This window comes from Chlorocebus sabaeus, chromosome 25 (genome assembly GCF_047675955.1).
Source record: "Chlorocebus sabaeus isolate Y175 chromosome 25, mChlSab1.0.hap1, whole genome shotgun sequence".
In the NCBI taxonomy this organism is placed as follows: domain Eukaryota; kingdom Metazoa; phylum Chordata; class Mammalia; order Primates; family Cercopithecidae; genus Chlorocebus; species Chlorocebus sabaeus.
The window spans coordinates 42,917,391-42,931,059 of NC_132928.1; the positions used below are offsets into that span (position 1 = coordinate 42,917,391).

Consider the following 13,669-nt stretch of genomic DNA (forward strand, 5'->3'; position numbering starts at 1 on the left):
TTTGAGAAGTACTAATCCAGATAAACCTGTCCATCTTAAGGATCAGGAAACTGGCCAGCCCAGTTTCACATAGTGCATTACAAACAAAGCAAGAATGTCTCCTCACTCCCAAGCCAGTGTTCTAGTTTTCATTCCTTGACCACTCCGGTTTGCTGTTATTTTCCATTCTTTCACCTCTTGGTGGTCAAAAACAAGTGGCCATTCTGGCCATATTTTAAGATCAAGAAATTTTGAAGAAGGAGGAAATATTCATAATCACTCCCTAGAAAGTACTTCATTGTACAAATTTGTAAGCTGAGGCCTCAAGATATAAATAAACCTCACCAAGTTACCCAGTAAGGAGAACAGCTGAAACTGAACATACCTCTTCATTTTCAACCAAGTACTCTTTCTTTATACCCTACTGGCATCCTCATTGCCTCATCTCATCCCCCACATGCACTGGGGCTAAAAAGGAAATATAGCCAAATATTAAAATAACATATATATAGTTTCAGTTTGGCTAAAATCTTAAGTTACCAAGTTATGGTTTGGAAGGACAGAGTAGATCCAAGATATGAATGTGAGGAAAACAAATAACTGAATTTCTCCTTGGGATTGGTCCAATAAAGCTGAAAAAGAATCATTTTCATCCTTTTTAATTTTCTAGGTTTCAATCATAGTTATAAATTGTTTATTTTCAAATATTAGATTGTTTAAAAAATTCCTTTTCCCACACAGACCATTATGGAATAATATCACATTGATAGGTGTTAAATATATGATGTGCATTTTCAGAAAATATAGAAGGATAATGTTCTGCCTTCTACTTAAGAGAAACTGACAATGGTGATGTACTTATTGTTAACACGTTATATGTAACAATGTGGCACAAAATGCTAGGAAAAGAAGTGTGTTTTGACAACAGCATTACTTCTACAGCTTTTCTCTCTAGACTGGACATTTTGCAAATATGCTCCCCGAGGTAGTATTTGTGTTTTGTTGAGGGTTCCACTCCCTCTTTAATTGCTGCCTTTTTAAAGTGACAGAGTCTGTCAAGGTTTCCACAGCAAGGAAAGCCATATCTTTTTTCCAAGGTAAACAGTTCAGGGAAAACACCCAGGGAAAACCATCAAACTGGCTTAAACATTTAATAAGAACCGTTTTATTACTGGATACAATCATCAGCATTCATGGCTTGCTTTGCTTTTCAATGAATGCCATGACTGTTTCAGGCAGCTGGTGAGATTGATCTAACAGCTTAAAATATGGAATTACTGTGATCTTTAAAAGGAATAAATTGATGATAAACTATATCATCAGGAGTTGTGGAAGTACAGAAGGGTGTACACCTGCTTCCAGGTGTTACTGTAAAGTTCGACCACTAAATGCAAGACCAGCATTCTACAATTCCTGAACTGGGTAACTTGTAATAGGAATTCAGCGTTACCATTTTCTTCTCAGATCATAAGAAGTTTTAGAAATGTTATTTAGACACTGTGATAGTAATTCACTTTTGAAAAAAACAAGAAACCTAGAATTTTGCAGGATTAAGAACTCTGTAAATAGAGTGTATGCATTTGAGAGGAGTAGACTTGGGGGCTTTTAATCTTTTCGTGCCATGGACCCCTTTGGCAATCTAGTGAAGCCTAGGGACCACTTTATAGAGTATAACAGTATTATATTGGTTTATAAAGAAAGCTAATTATTGCCCAGGCATGGTGGTGGGCACCCGTAATCCCACCTACTCAGGGGATTACAGGAGAGGCAGGAGAATTGCTTGAACTTGGGAGGCAGAGGTTGCAGTGAGCCAAGATCGCACCACTGAGCTCCAGCCTGGGCAACAGAGTGAGACTCCATCTCAAAAAAAAAAAAAAAAAAAGCCAATTATGTTGAAATACATGTATCCATGGCAGTCTGCAGACCCTTTAAATAACATTTATGTGTGCATTGGAGCATTGAAGCACATGTTTTCCCCTTCTTCTTCTGTGGTTTACTACAACATAGTTCCAGAGTTTCATGGAAAATTTTTGAGGAGGGAGGAACGTACATTACTATAAAGAGTAAAATGATGATAGGAAATTTTAAGTTCTTTTTGTACTACCTACTTCTGCTTGCACCATAATGAACGTGCAGCACATCCTGAATATTTAGGGGTTACATATAATAAACTCAGGTTGAAATGAACTGAAAGTGCTGTCATTTGCTTCAAAATGAAATTTATATTGCCTCTAGCTTTGAGTAACAAGCTGGAGAACTGTGCCAAAAGTACATTAGTAAAATCAATAAGCAGGTTTCAGTTGAGCTTCTGCAGATGAGATATAATGCCTCAATGGGTCCTTGGGAAAATGTGAAATTAACCAAACCAATATTATACTCTCCCCTTCATTTTGCCAATGAGCAATTGGACAGGAGGAAGCTAGACAATTGCAGCTAAACCATAGCCTGACAAATATGGGCAGGACTAGCAATAAAGTGCAGAATGACTTTCCACTTCATGACATGTCTCCAGGAGGTAGGGAGAAAAGGAGGAAAAAGAAGCAGCTAGTTGGTGTCAGGCAGAGAAGTAAATGGAGGGCACAGCCATAAGCAATCTCAAGTCCATCTGACCACAAAAAGCATCCTCTCTTCTCACCATGCTGCCCGATTGACCCACACAGACTCACTGCTTCCATCCATGGAGGAGCCTGGCCTTCATTTGTGTAAAACTAAATCATTTTTATGTGAAGAGGATTTATGAGACACGGCTCATGATTTTTAAATTTTAAAATGGTTTTTTTAACTTTGAGGAAATATGAATCAATAGCTCAATAATATTATTTTAGTCATTGAAAAGATACCATTTTGATTATGGTAACCAGCTATTCTCTAAAACTCTAAGAATTGGAAAAGAAAAGGAAGTGACTTTTAGATGCAAAATGAAAGATTTATGTCAAGGTGAAGGAATACATCCTGAGAGCAGGGCTGTGAAAGATCCTCTTTTTGGATGGTCTATTATTATCACAAAATGTTTTACACATCTTTACACTGTAGAATTCTAATGATTCAAAGTCTATAAACCCTTATCTTAGGAAGCACAAAGACCAAGAAGTGTGCTACAACTCAGAAACAAGTACTTAGCTAGGAGTCCAATAAAGGCAGAGAAAAAAAGAGTTAATCATTCAGAACTTCAAAGGACAACAGCAATAGGTCTACCAACTAAAACATGAAGAAAAAGAGGTTCCAGAATGATGGCTCCTGGAACAGGTAACTGGGTTTCACTGAAGTGTACAATCAGGCCTAGCAACTGGCAAGGTAATGAATCCAAGACTTTGGAAAGAACAAAGGCTCAATTCACACCTACTAGAGCTGGAAATCAGCCAGTTTTGGACTACTCCCTAGTAGTCACTAATTACCTTAGATAAAGGATCTCTGTTCTACAGACTCATTCATTTTTATGAATTTTTGTTTAGGTTTGGTTTTGGTTTTGGTTGTTTTTATTTTGTTTTGCTTAGTCCACTGGTTATCCATTTTATGGATTACCACAATTTTTCTTTCCATCTTTAAAACTCCCACTCTAGAGGAACCATCTAGCTTCTTTGCTCTTAGCATTTAAACATGTTGCAGAAAAACAACATACCCTGGAAGACTAGTTTTAATTTAAGTCCATATTCTCAAAACCCACAGAGGCTCTCTACAATACAAGGCATCTTTCTAAGTTTCTTTAGTGGACTGGAATTCCCATCAGAAAGAGTCACTTTATTCCCTTCTCTCACTCAAGTTTCTCACCCCATCCCAACTCCCACTCCTAGCAGGCAACCTCATCTTCCTTCACTGAGAAAGCGGAAAGCATCAGAGGGAAGTTTCTCATCTTCCCACCATCAAATCTGCATATTCCCCTGCAGGTGCACTTGGGTTCCCCTTCTCCCTATCACAAAGGAGGCAACGTTCCTCCTACTGTTACAGACCTGGCACCAGCCGTGGCTCTCTGGATGCAAAATCCCTCTCCTTAAGGAGAGATTTTGATGGTCATGTCTCTCTTTCCTGAATCATCAAATTTTACTTTCAACTGGATTATCTAATTGGCAAACTTGTTACAGTCTCTCTGTCGACTTCATATTCCTTTTCCCTGCTATGTCTCCATTTGGGTGCTGTGTTTCACTGACAGACTTCTCTGAAGGGTTATTTGCTCGCCCTGTATCCAGGAGCCAGCTATCCTCGCCACGCATTCCTCCCATCCCATTTACACTTCCTTCTTCTGTCTACCCCCACCACTCCTTTGAAACTGCACTAATCCGGATCATTCATGATCTCCAAATTTCCAAATGTAGCAATCACTTTTCTCTCCTCTTCTTATTTAACCTCTTTGTTTCCTCTAGAACCACTTTCCCTCCTTTGTTCCCATGACACCACCCTAATCCCTGGTTTTCCATCTAATTTTTTAGTTGCTTCTTTGCAGACTCATTGACAAGTGCCACTCTCTGCCTGGAACCCTAGCATGAGCCATGCCGTTCTCACTCCACTTACCACCTCCCATAGATGGCTTTTCATCCCTCACATCTGTGCTTCAATTCTGTGCCTCAAGAGAGCCCTTCCCATTCTCCGCCTTCCCATGTTATTCTTTGTCATTGAAGCCCATTTGCTTCCTTTTTATAATTTATTATGTTTGTTTGTATACTTATTATCTGTCTCCACCAAGACAGAATGAACTATACCTGCTTTATTCACCCAGGTATGCCCTAAATGTAGCACAGTGCCTAGCATGTAGCTGTTATTAATTAAAACTGACTGAATTAGTGAGGGAATAGATGCATACTGCTCAGTGACCAACAATTCCTGATTGACATTAACATTTGAATTTCTTGAAACAGGAGGTAAAATTGGTAAGTGAAAATGAAGAGTACATATTATCTAAATAGCTTCATACAATACCTGTTCTCTTTCTAAGTATTAGAAAGTGCATTTTCCTACTCTTAACAACTTTTCTAAGTATACTATATGTATTAATAAAATGGTATATAGAAATTATTTTTTCACAGAAACCTAAAATTTATATGAGAGCATTCTTTTCATTGTGATGATAAAAAGTGCTTGAAGATTCTTGTTATCTGTTTAAATTACATCATAGATTAACAAATTGACCTGGTTGATTCATATCTTATGTACATATCAATATATAACAACAATTAATCAACAGTAATTATTAAGGCATATTATATGTAATATATGGTGTATTGAATAATTAATGATTTACCTGAATTAATTAATATTGTTATTAATTATATTACTACATAGGGTATATATTAATACTAGGATATTAATCCATATAAATTAATATTTTATTAATTCTTATTAATACATAATATATTGATCAACCAAATCAAATTTGTCAACTTAAAACAGATTTTAAACAGATTGTAAGAATTTCTGCAAACAGTGAATGAGTCTCACAAATTTGATTCTTTCTTTTATTGCTTTTCATTGACAACAGAGGCATCATTACAGACAGTAATAAAGATGAGAGGGAAAAATGCATGTAAATATTGTGAAGCTTTATATATATTAAATATAAATCTCTGGTTGTCACCAGTTCAAAAAGTAAGTACCAGGTAATAGATTATAAGTAAGCATCAAACAGCTTTCCAATTAAATATTTAATTTACCAAGAAGCCTCTTTTGAATTAGAATTGTTCCTGTGACAAATCTTCCTAAAATGGGTTAGTGGTATTGTCTTCTAAGAATCAAGGATATAACAGTATTTTAAAGCTATTATATGAACATGTGTTACCATTGATCATTGAAAGTGAACTACCAAAATTTCCTAGTATTATCTCTTTGAGATCTAAGTTCATGACCTCAGCAATTTTAAATTCATCCATGTCTTCTTCATGTCAGTTGAATGAAAAGGAAGATGATAATCTGTTTGAGGTTTGTAGTAGACACAACAGAGGATAATGGATATTAAGAAATCATAATTATAGATGCAGCAGTCTATACAGAATTATCTCGTAACTGCGTGCATCTTTAGACACTTTTCTCTGATTGCTTTTCAATAAATTCTTACATAATTGCTCAAAATTACTTTTTTCAATACTTTCATAATATTGCACAAAATACATATTTTAAAAAGTCCACAAAATGAATTGCCTTTTTGTTTCAATAAATAAAAAGCTAAAACCTGAAAAAAAACTTAAAACACCATTTATCTGCCTCGAGACTATCTCAGGCAGACACTGTCTTTTCTTATAGATCCAAGAATTCTGCAAAAATGCTTTTTTCCATAAGGGGTGAACATCCCAGTTTACCGCCTGTGTACTGCATTTAACTTGCTTATCCTATCAAAACTGTGGGCATAAAAGTATGGGGCAAATAGAAGTGTGTCAATTTACTGAGTGAAATTCAGAAGCCATGTGCTGACCTAACGTTTCTAGTGGCACAGTTGCATCCAGCAGTAAAACCTGACCTAGTATGCATTATTTATTACCACATCATACTATATATACTAAGTCAAGTGTATAACTAATGTTGGGTTTTACCCCTGAGAAGGAGTATCTGCTTTATCATAAGCTACTGAATTCTTTTGAAAAGTAAAATAATAATGATTTTTTTTGTCCAAATGATAAATCCAAGATCAGAGTAACCATCTAGATACAAATGCTTTATGCCAGCTGCCAGGTTTAATAAGAGCCAGAAAGAGCCATAGGTTCTGTAGGTTATACTTAGAAAATTCTAAGAAATGTCTCTACTACCAACCTGAAAACAAAACATTTGGTAAAAGCAGTACTTTTTACATAACTCATGAAATGTGTTCATTTTGTATTTTTAGATAAAATGTAATACATTTTATTTTCTTAAAGTAGCATACATACTACTGTACAACATACTATATAATTCCAAAATTGCACAAGTTGCACAACCTCCTCTGCTACATTAATCAGTAATCAAGTTATAAGGGCAGAACAATTGAGTTATTACGGAAACATGCACCGGGACAGCGGACTTCCTGGGCCTTCTCTTATACTTTTTCTGATGTTAACTCCAATAGAAAGAGTGTGACAACATCAAATAATACACCTTAAAACTAAAGCTATATACCAATATATTTCAACATTTAAATACATCAAAATAGAAATCATAAGGCAGATATTTAAAAAAAGAAAATAAAACATTTGACTTTTCAACAGCTCTTTTTCACAGCTGTAACATATGGATAGTAATACCTGTACTGCTAACTTACACAGCTATTGTGGAAATAAACAAAGTTCATAACCAATCTCTTTATCAACCACAAAGCCTGTGAAAATAAAAAATACTGGGCCTCTGATTTTTTTCATACTAGATAATGAGAAAACAGCTTGTAAATTAAATAACAAAACAAAAACCTAAGCAAGCATAAGCTGAGCATCATAAATACATGAGTTTTCTGTACTGTAAAAGAATACATATTATGGACATTTGTTTACTAATTCAAAGCACTCTGTTACCTAAAATACCAATTTTTTTTTTTCTGAAGACTCCAGAAGTCAAGCAGATGAAGAGGAAGATTGAGGAAAATGGAGCAGTTGATTCACAACTGCATATGCCAAAAAGGAATGGGAAGAAAAATGAGAGCCAATTTGGTCTATTATCTTCAATGGAGTGATGGCTAAACTCTGGCGCTGATAACTTTCAGCATCAGGTGTCTGCCGAGTTTCTCTAAGCTCATTCGAATTCATTTAATAAGTGATTAGACTGGTAGGGTAACTTTATAAATCTGCTTATGGTGAGCATTGAGTTGTTAATGCTTATTTGATTTTTTGTATAAGGAAAGGTAAACTGTATTTTCAAGGTATGTTGTAAGATTTGCACTAAGAATCACAAAGAATCAAAAAACTTAGAATCACATAGCAAGAGTAGCAAATACATAATGCATCTGTTTTTAACAGGCAAGTAATGGGTATCACAGGACCAGAATAACCTCTGCTCTATTTACTGTCTTCTTTGGAAAGAACCCCAGAACCAACCTTTTGGTTCCCCCAACTATTTATTGCCCTAATAGTCAAGCGGTAGAAGACAAAGAGTTGGCCAGAACTGAAGTTCATTTTCTCTAAATTGGTTGTTCACAACCAAGAATATTATTTTCCTCACAAAACGTTTTTTTAAATAAGAAACAAAATCTTGCTCTATCACCCAGGCATGAGTGCAGTGTGTGTCACAGCTCACTGCAGCCTCAAACTCCTGTGTTCAAATGATCCCCCTGCCTCAGCCTCCCAAATTGCTGGATTACAGGTGCATGCCACCATATCCAGCTGATTTTTTCAAAAATTTTAATAAAATTTTAATTAATCTTCCTATGTTGACCAGGCTGGTCTCAAACTCGTGGGCTCAAGCCTGCCAAAGGGTTAGGATTACAGGTGTAAGCCACTGCCCCCAGCCTTACAAAACTTAAACAGTCATCACACCACCTTTCATCCTAATTATATCTTCTTTATATTATTCAAGCCAGGATGCCTCTGGGGCTGGGTTTTGGCCATTGTCTCTGAACCCTCTTCAGTGTTCCCATCGTTTGTAAACCATTAGTCTTTGAGAATAAAAAATAATTTGCTCTCATTTTTCTACATATTCTCACATATTTTTAAGGGAAAGGTTTCAGAAAACACTAAAATAACCCTCCAAAAATGAGAAAAACAATGTTTACAGAATTTCTACTTCCAGTTCAAAATTTAATCTATATTGTTAAGACTCTTAATATTCTTCAAAATTACTGAGGAACCCAAAAGGGCTATGATTATGTAAGTTATATCCATTGATATCTATCATATTTGAAATTAAAACAGAAAATTTTTAAAAATCACATTGAAAGAGGCAATTCGCAAACATAGACATATAAGTGGCCACTATGAAAATTGCTCAACTTTGTTCAAGAAAGAAATGTAAATTTAAACAAGATACCATTTTCGTATAACAAGTATCCAAGTTGTTGGATTTGTTGTCGTTTGCTCTCTTTGATGATGGCACCCAGTATTGACATAGAAAACTCTACTCTCTTATATTGCTCATAAGTAGATACCATATTCCTCAAGAGCAAAATGTTAAAAATAATCATTAGCATTCCATGAGATTTTGCTAAGTATTTTAAAGAATCCTCAAAATACCCAATTATTATTGTTTCTATTTTACAGTTGAGAAGACAACATTTTAAGGAGATAACGTAATTGGATTACCATCTCACAACCTGTAAGTAGTAAAATTTTTGTTAGAGCCTAGAAAATAAACTTTTAAGAATCTACCATAAGGAAATAAACAAAAATATATGCAAACATCTATATAAAAGGATCTAGATGAAAATGTTATTTATAATAGTAGAAAATTGTTATCAATCTAAATATCCAACAATTATTTATAATAGTGGAAAACTAATCTAGCTAAGTATCCAACAAGATATAATTGGCCAATACAACCTATATACAGGCTAAAAATTTCATATAGTAAGAACCATACTCTTTTGTTCATGGATAGATTGCCATTACTTGCATTACACACAGTAGGGACTTAATATTTTTTAAATAAGTGAATACAAAATAATGCATGGTTATTTAAAAATCATGTTTTAACAATGTATTTCATGAATGAGGGAGAAGCATGTTACAAAACAGGATGAACAGTGTGATCACAATTTTGTAAAATTACATGTATGTATAGAAACATACCTAGATGTACAAACATGTATATACATGAACTTCTTGTCTGTCTGTGCTGATGCATACTGGGTACTCAATAGATATTTGTTGATTGAATTAATGATTGCATTACATTTTAAAAGCACCTTGGGGGAAATAATAGGTAATGTTTTCTTTTTCTTCCTTGCAATTTTCTGTATTTAACAAAATCTTAAACAGTGAGAGTGATTTATCTTTATAATAAACAATAATATTATAAAAACTAATCATTCTGGGAAATGTCATTAGGAATTTTGGAATAAAAGTAGTAAATATAGACAACCCACAATCCAATAAAAAATAACTTGCATCTGATTTTCTTATTATGTTTCACTTACTGCATTCAGCAATAAAAACAACAGATGTTACAGAAAAATGTCAAGCGTAATATTGTACAGTTAATTATTATTGGGGTTGAGTGTAGAACTCACGTTACTTGGTTTCAGGCAAGCAGTTTTTTCCATTACACCAAGTTGCTTGGAGTTCTAGAATACCAATGAGTAAATGACTATGTGGGTGCTGCAAAATCCACTGTTAGTTCCTTACTTATAAGTAAAATGATTTTCTAATTAATCATTTTATATTATCAGAAAATTCCAAAGTTCTAAGAAATACTGCATTTTCATGTCATATGAATTGTCTTTGGGGATTTGTGAACTTTTAGAGGTGTTTTTAAATTCGTGTGTGTTGGAATGGCATAATGTGCATTATTCTAGGGAGGAGTCCATACCTGTCACAAGATTGTAAAAGTGTCTTTGATGAAACAAAAAAAAAAAAAAGAAAGAAAAAGAACAGGAAAGAAAGAAAGAAAGAAAGAAAGAAAGAAAGAAAGAAAGAAAGAAAGAAAGAAAGAAAGAAAGAAAGAAAGAGAAAGAAAAAGAAAGAGAAAGAAATGAGAAAGAAAGAAAGAAAGAAAGAAAAGGTTAAAAACTAAAGCTACAAAATCTGGAGCAAGAAGGAGGAAAAAACTGATGGTAAATAAAAGCAAACAAGAGGAAAGGGAACCACAACTAATTCTGTCTTCCTCTTTTTTATTCCTGGAATATATTTTTTAATATGCAGATGATTCGATTTTATGACTGCTTTCTAAGCACTAGCACTAGAAAAGATAATGGGTTAAAAACATAAGCCAAATAACCTCTATGGAATGAACATTTTCAGTTGCTAAAAATCTATTTAATAATTTTTCTTTTCCTAATTAAATGTAAATGCAAAACACTTCAGAATTACTTTTTTTTTTTTTTTTTTTTTTTGGAGACAGAGTTTCGCTGTTTTCGTAGGAGTGCAATGGCGCGATCTCAGCTCACTGCAACCTCCACCTACCGAGTTCAAGCGATTCTCCTGCCTCAGCCTCCCAAGTAGCTGGGATTACAGGCACCTGCCACCATGCCCAGCTAGTTTTTCCATTTTTAGTAGAGATGGGGCTTCACCACGTTGGCCAGGCTAGTCTCGAACTCCTGACCTCAAGTGATCCCCCACCTCGGCCTCCCAAAGTGCTGGTATTACAGGCATAAGCCACTGCGCCCAGCCAGAATAACTTACTTCTTTAAAGTACGTTAAAAAGATGCAATGTCTTATCTCAAAAAATATGCTTCCCCTACGGGAAGTTTGTAAAAGTCCTTTGAGCAAATGCACATTAAACACTTCTCTATGCATTTCACAATTATTGCTTAATTTAAAATTTAACTCTTCCGGAGATAATGAAAGAAGTAAATACCTGTTTCTTATCCCAACCTCTAACTTGATTGGCAAGGTGTAGGAACCTCTAGAAGGTAACATTAAAATTCTTAACAGAGCTTGTTTCACTACAATCCTCTACAAATATCCCTTGAGCCACAATTCCAAATGTAAACAACAAAGAGAAACAAAAATACAAATCTTCCTTGAACCCAAATCATATTGGCAAATATAACTTCAGAATTGACACCCATTCAAACAGTACGCCTCTAATATTCTCCATCTGCCTTAGCTGAATAAATGCTGACATCATCAACCCATATAAGGAGTATTTCTTGTTCTGGTTTTGGAGGTGAATTTATTTTTAAGACTAAAATGATTATAAACTGTAGGAGACAGAAACATTCATCCACTGATACTTCAAAGGCAAATACCTTTTTTTCTGTTTTTGTTTTTTTTTTTTTTTTTTTTTTTTGGAAACAAAATTACTAAAATATCCACACTCAAATTTTAACTATGTAATTTGATCAAATCTTTTCAAGTATCTAGTTTTGAGCTTTTTTTTTTTTTCCTCCTGGCAAGCCAAGTAACTTAGGGGAATGGTGGATCATCAGAACACCAGTCCGTTTACAGTTAATTTTTCAATCCTCTTTCTTTCGCATAATTCTGCAAAATATTGACTAGCCAGGAAAGCGTACCATAAGTAACCAAAATGATCAATTTTTAGAAATTAAAAGTTAAGTGAGTCAACAGTCTCTCTCTCGCTAAAGATCGCTAGGGCTGTCAAACAGCACAGCATGCTGCTGCTCAAGTTTGGGGATCAGCAACCACTGGATGTCATCACGTGGAACGCTAATAAGCGCCACCTCATTGCCGTTTGAAAGCTAACTTTCTGGGACTCCAACCCAAAGAAACACCTTAATCTTTGACTCCACAGTGCATTTAGATCCAGGAAGGCAAATGTAAGTGGGTTAGAAGAAAATTGAGGTCCCTAATCTGTGTTTTATTTCAAAAGGCAGAGGACATGCTGACTTTTTAAAACAGTGAGGTTTCCCCTCCGTCCTTTCTTCCTTCCAAGTAAACTATCAAGTAAAAGCTAAGGAGGGTGGGAGAGAGAAGTGGAGCAGGGGAAGAATAAATATATTGCTTACAGTTCCCAGAATTACCTGACAATCTTCAGGCTCCTCAATGCCTCTAGCTTTCTGTTAGAATCCTTTTTCAGCTCCGGACTTAGAGAAAGTCTTATCCTGGGTAGGAGGGGCTAAAATGTGGGCTGGTCGCCTTGCGCTTTTGCAGAAGTTTTAAGGTGGAATTAAAGAGGAAGAGGGAGAACGCTCTCTTCTCATAGAAGCTAGTACTGTAAATGTCAGTGCTTAGTTATTGGAACCAGGAGTTTGAAGTCAGAAAATATGCTTAAATAATATGTAAATTAACCAGTCCTAAACTCCATGAGTGCTGTCGTGGATTTCTGTGTGTGTGATGTGTGTGGGGGTGTGTGTGCGTGCGCGCTCGCGTCTGAAATTACTACTTGTCCTTAAGCAGTAACTACTTCCTCCTTTTTTCCAAAGGAGAACAAAATTGAAAAGACCGTGAATAACCTAGAGCATTTTTGCATTATTTAAAAAGGCAAAGTTTATAACAAACTCCAAATATAAAAATCTACATTTTTTTGAAATGAATATCAGGCCACTTTAAAAATCAAATCTGTTCAAATATTTCTACTCCAGACTCAGAATACCCGTGTTGATAATAATTTCTTTGTAAATTTAAGATTAAAAGCATACCAAATAATGTAATATGTATGTTGAGATTTAGGGAAGAAAATGAAATCAGACTGAATTGCAAATTTGCAGTGTAAATCCAAATACCTATAATGAAGAAGGTGGGCTGTTTAAATGTATCCAAATTCCATAAGAATCAATTCATGTCTTTAAAGATTGACGTGTTCATTTAGTATATCTTGTTTTGCAAACACAGGATCTTGCTTTTGCCTTTAATTAAATACTGAACTCACTCTCCTAACTCTCTTACATTTTCAAAGAATATAATTTCATTAAATTTTCTGGATTATCTGCTTTCTGTAGCCCAACATTCAACCCTTATTTGTTTCTATTTTTTTCCCCTGAATTCAACCTGGCATATTATAAATCTCTTGTTGGTTGTGGCGGGGGCGGGGGGAGGGGGAAGCCAGTACATTTTTTTTAAGAAGGATAGATTTATAATAACAATTTTTCTCTTTCCAAAGAAATCCCTGAATTTCTAGAAAGGTGGAGTATGTTACATAGAGGAGCAGAAAGCACACTGGTAGTTTTCATCTCGTTCCCCCAGACACAATT

At 35.0% G+C, this 13,669-nt stretch overlaps 1 protein-coding gene across 1 annotated transcript in view; it reads right to left on the reverse strand.

Moving 5' to 3' along the window:
- Window positions 1-12,605, reverse strand: part of PLA2G4A (phospholipase A2 group IVA) — a 146,999-nt gene extending 134,394 nt beyond the window's left edge. The window contains exon 1 of the mRNA XM_007989144.3: window positions 12,500-12,605. The gene's annotated coding sequence lies outside the window, so the exon portion shown is untranslated. The remainder of the gene's footprint in view (window positions 1-12,499) is intronic.
- Window positions 12,606-13,669: the final 1,064 nt, after the last annotated feature.